Genomic DNA, 5,492 nt, shown 5'->3' on the forward strand with positions numbered 1-5,492 from the left:
TCTAGTGAGTGACTGAGTGAGTGAGTGAACCTAGACTTTACACATATCCGAAAAAGTATTCGGATCCTTTACTTAAGTAAAAGTACCAATACATCACTGTAAAAATGCTATGTTACAAGTAGAGATGGTTCGATACCATTTTTAGCTTCCTGATTCTGATTCCGATACCGAGTACCGATCCCCGTGTGTCATATATTTGATCATGTTTTACCAGCTGTATACTGCAGGAGTGTGATTCTTCCGGATAAATCCGGCTTTTTCCGACCTGAAAATGAAGCTCTCGGAAATCATGCAAATACACTTTTTTTTTTTTTTTTTTTTTTTTTGAGGTGTGGGGGGGTCGCAAGGCACGGGTCGGGGGTATTGGTAAACCGATCGGTAAAACCAGTCACTGCTGTCAACGTTTTTTGTGCCTCTGACTCATGTCTTCATATCACTCCGCAAGTGGTCCATTCATTTGTCACGATGTAACTTCATTCAGAGCAGAGCTCCACTAAAGAGCCTGCAATCGTTGCGGAAGGTTATCTGAATAAGAATTTTGGACGTGTGGGGGCGAACTATCTTCTTGCATACCTGCAAACTAGCTTTTTGGCGCAAATCGCCGTTTTGAATTGGAAAATGGCATCCACGTGAATCGTGTAGATCTGAAGAGGTTGTTTTTATTTGGGTGGGTCCGATCCGAGACCTCTGTGCCTTAACGACCGTTATCTACCGGACCGTGGATTTCGGTGCCTCTTAAATGCCTGCGCTTCTCTCTGATGCTCCGCAAACAGACGTTAGAGGCAACTGAAACATCGCCGCACGGGACGCTACACTCGACAGCAGCTAACGTTAGCCTACCGTTAGCTAGTTAACAGTACACTCTACAGCAGCTAACGTTAGCCTACCATTAGCTAGTTAACAGTACACTCGACAGCAGCTAACGTTAGCCTACCGTTAGCTAGCAGCTGGAGTAAACACGGTTACAATGCTGACAGCTAAACGGTGTAAAAGTTAGTCTGTATGTCACTGTGTAGGACTCCAACAACAGTCTGCTGCTGCCGCTGTCTGAAAAACAACACAGCCTCGCCTCGCCAGCCTCGTGGTGCATTCAAAGTTGTTGTAAAATACCCTTTTCCCATCTAGTAGTTGTTTAACAGGAATTTACTGGTGAAATAAGTTATTGTTGTTACATTTTTAATAAATCATATAATTTTGACCCTGTGGCTTTAGCAATAAACACGCCGACTGTCGTTTTGTGCGCCTTTTTTTTTTTTTTTTTTTTTTTTTTTTTTTTTAGATCAACTTTTTATTGTTTTATATTTTTGAACAGACAAATACAATTGAACAAGGTGCTCCTTTTTAAAAAAAAAAAATAATAAATAAAAAAAATTATATATATTTTGTGATTTTACTTCCTTGCAATAAATATTGACATTTTTACTATAAATTGGTGCTTAAAATGTATCAGAATGCAGGAATTGAAGTCTTTTACCCTCAAAATTTCCAGGGGGAGGACCCCCAGACCCCCTCCCCTCCTGCTTTGTGTCTTCCCACAAAGACAAATTCTGAGCTAGAAAAAATCCTGAAGTATCATCACAGACAGCCATAAAAAACATTTAAATTGCAGAGTTAGTTAAAACGGATGAAAACATGGAGAACCAGACAGACAATATGTACAGTGTCAACAGAGAGAAACACGGGCAACCTGGTCACCACAGACCATTGCTACTGTCATATGCTGCACTGTTTCTTCATGTGCCACATTATTTATATTATAACAAGGTAATGCAATGTGTAATCAAGTGATGACTGATTAACAGTAATACCTAATACCTGTTGATACTACAACAATGCAAAGTATAGGCTCTTAACCTTGCAGTTTTGCACATAACATGTAAGACTCAATTTCTCCATTTCTTTGTACAAAACTCTCCAGAAAGTGCCATTTGATGGTTTATTTTTCAAAAAAATGTGCCCCCTAGGGAGAGCCCCCCCCCACATAACAAATCCCAATTTAACCCCTGCATACAACGTTCTATGCAAGTAATATTAATGATTTCTTTCATTGAATTTGGGGTGTTTCATTCAATTTTATAGCATTTGAAAAAAAAAAATGGGGGGGGGGTGCTGTCGCAGCGTCATGGGTGTGGCGTATATTTTCTTGCTTTTTTGTCCTTTGCCAATCACACCTATGATACTACTATCCCTGTATGGATGGGATATGATTGCTGTCTTTGTTGTTCGTTCTGGCTCAGGTTAAGCTTTTTGTGAAACATGAACAAACACAAGCAATGGATGCCATAGAACTTTCTTTTACTATGCAGTTGGACAGCGAGTCATAACGGAAGCAGGACATGAATAAACTACTTTAAAGTAGATTTTCTTCAGTCCTTCATTACATAGTAACGGATCAGTGCATAAACTCCAGTACTTACCGATACCAGCATTTTAGGCGGTATCAGACTTTTGTGATACTCATCGGATCGTATCAGTACTGTACTTCAGTCCAAATGTTGAGGTACTTGTACTTTACTTGAGTCTTTTCTTCTCATGCCACTTTCTACTTCTACTCCACTACATTTCAGAGAGAAATATTGTACTTTTTACTCCACTACATTCATCTGTTACAGCTTTAGTTACTAGTTACTTTACACATTAAGATTACTGCACACAAAACACATGTAGTTTATAAAATCTGATGTTTTATTCTAAAGTAAACTAGCCAATAATATAACGGCTACAAGTCCAGCTGAGATGATTAGACCATTAAACACACAACTGGTTGATCCTTTACACTTTCTACAATGGGAGGAGAGTTCTGCTTTGACTACTTTTAATACATTAAGTACATTTTCCTGATGATACATACTTGAGTAACATATTCAATGCAGGACTTTTACTTGTAACCGAGTATTTTTACAGTGGTAGTATTACTTCTGCTGAAGTAAAGGATCTGAATACTTCTTCCACCGCTGGTGATATCTACACACAGAAAAATGATGGGTTAAAAATAACCCAACTTGGGTTGTTTTATAACCCAACCGCTGGATCAATATTGCACCGGACCAGCAGTAGTTAATTTGACCCAGCAAGATGGGTTGGTCATTTTTGACCGAACAGATGAGTTAAATATTCTACCCAAATGCTGGGTCAAATTAAATATAATTCTGGGTTGATTCAACTACATATTTGTTATATAGTGTACCCAAATTCTGGGTAAAATTAACCCATATGCCAGATTAATTCTAACACATTACAGTACAATTTAAGAAAATAAATTGCAATAGACTACCCATAGCTATAAAACTGTTAAACTACAAACCTACAACAGAATACATGCTAGATGTATGCATATATTATGCAATAAACACTTTAACAATACACAAACAAAACAACATAATGGAATCTTTGAAAAAAATTATTATATTACATTAATATCAACAATATAGTGGAACTGGTGCAGTTCATATCACTCAGGTAGGAAAACATTCAGAGCAAAACAACAATTACGAATGAACTGGCTGAACATTCAGTAGGCCAACAGTCAACAGGTCTATAGTGAACAAATTCAAGAAATTCAAATTCCTATTAAAAAGCTGTTAATAAGAGCCATTAGCTCTACTTGCAAGCAAGTATTCTACTTTGAATAAACTTTACCATTTTAGACTCCCCTCCTGGCATTTCATATATTACAGTCTGTATGAATTCCCACACATGTTCACACTGCTTCGGGTATTTAATGTCAAAGACAAAGAATGCCTTGAAGCAGACATCAACGGCCTGAAGCAGTGCTTCTTGTTCCAGGGCCTGTCCAGCTATTATGACGAAGGCCTGAAATACACTCTGATCATTTCCCAGCGTCAGGATGTAGGGGTATGATTTGCATGCCTTGGCCTCATGGAGGTACTCCACCATGTTTATTCCAGGCTAAAAAAGACAGAATACAAGAGAGCAAGTGAGAGAGTGCGAGTGAGTAAGGACCAAATGTCTACCGACTACTACAGTAGAATTAAAATATAGACATTGTGAAGACCATTTTCCTGGTCCTCACTAGAGAAATGATTGTTTTATGATAAAGTCTAGTTAGCTTTACAATTTGGAAAAGATTCAGTGCATCTCTAATTCAAAAAGTTGAACTGTACTAGTCTACATTTCATTGCACATAACGAAATATTCCAAACCTTTTTTGATTAAGTCTTGATGGTTATGGCATATAGCTCACATTACAGAAAACAATTTAAAAAAGGATTCAGACCTCAATTGACCTAAAAAGCCATAAATCGATCGATGATCTATCATTACAATAAACATGCTCAGAAAATGTGTGCGGCCCACCTATCTGACTATGCTATCTGGCCGATAGGCAGCCAGGTTAGGTGGTCTGATAAGTGGGCTGCAAATACTATGTAGATTTAATGGGTTAAAATACAAAAGTGTCAACCTTCTGATAAATCTGTTAATTTCTGCACTCAATACTTTGTTGGTGCCTGTTTTAGAACAAATTACTGCATCAGTGTGGTGTGGTGCAGAGGTAATCAGCCTGTAGCACTGCTGAGGTGTCCTAGGAGCCCAGGATGCTTTGATAGTGACCAACGCGTTGTAAGCTTGTAGAACGGCTATTTTCTGAATACTGTCAGGCTATATTTGATCCCTGTCCCCAAAAGTATAACAAACCTGGATATGCTTGTGTGCGTGCACACATTCTTGAGCTCAGATATGTTGATAAAATGAATAAAGTTTCCCATTTAGACGTGCTTGAGGACTTACAGGCTTATGGCCGATGAAGGCCAAGCTGCATTCCTGAATGGTGTGGCGAACCACTTTCGCACCGCGGCCACGGCCAACTTTTTAAGTTGAAGGTGGAAGCAAGCCTGGCAGCTGCCTCAGGGCGAGTTCCCCAACGCCATCTGTAGGAAGACATAGGTGCCAATAAGATGTGGACTGGCATACCTGTGATTTTGTCATTCAATATCCAACTAAAATAAAACCCGTGCTGTTACGTGCAGTTAATTCCCACCCTGCAGCTGATTGGTTTGTAGTTTAAATAATCCTCCTATTTAAAAGAATACCTAAGTACAGTCACTGCTTTTCTGTGACAGTAAACGTGTCACACACACCCTTAACTAACCGTGCTATATTCAGAGTTGTACAAGATATTCAAGGCTGACAATGTTAACATGACAATAGCAGAGCTGCGCACGCACGCACACACACACACACACACACACACACAAACAAACACACCCCGCAGCCTCATAGTAGAGTCACTAGCTCAGCTATGCTGTGGATGGGAAAACAAATATTTCTTACCTTTAAATCTTTCAACAAGGTCTGTCAGCTGCCACTCTGTCAAAGTGTTAATGACAAAGCTGTCCATTGATCTGAAACAAACACAAAAAGAGCTTAAGCAAAACTACAATTGCTATTGTATTAACTATTCAGATGTCACCATGCAAAAGCAATGCAGACTAGCAGCAGAGTGTAATCCAATGTGAAGATAACAGACATTT

This window comes from Sander lucioperca, chromosome 23 (genome assembly GCF_008315115.2).
Source record: "Sander lucioperca isolate FBNREF2018 chromosome 23, SLUC_FBN_1.2, whole genome shotgun sequence".
NCBI lineage: Eukaryota > Metazoa > Chordata > Actinopteri > Perciformes > Percidae > Sander > Sander lucioperca.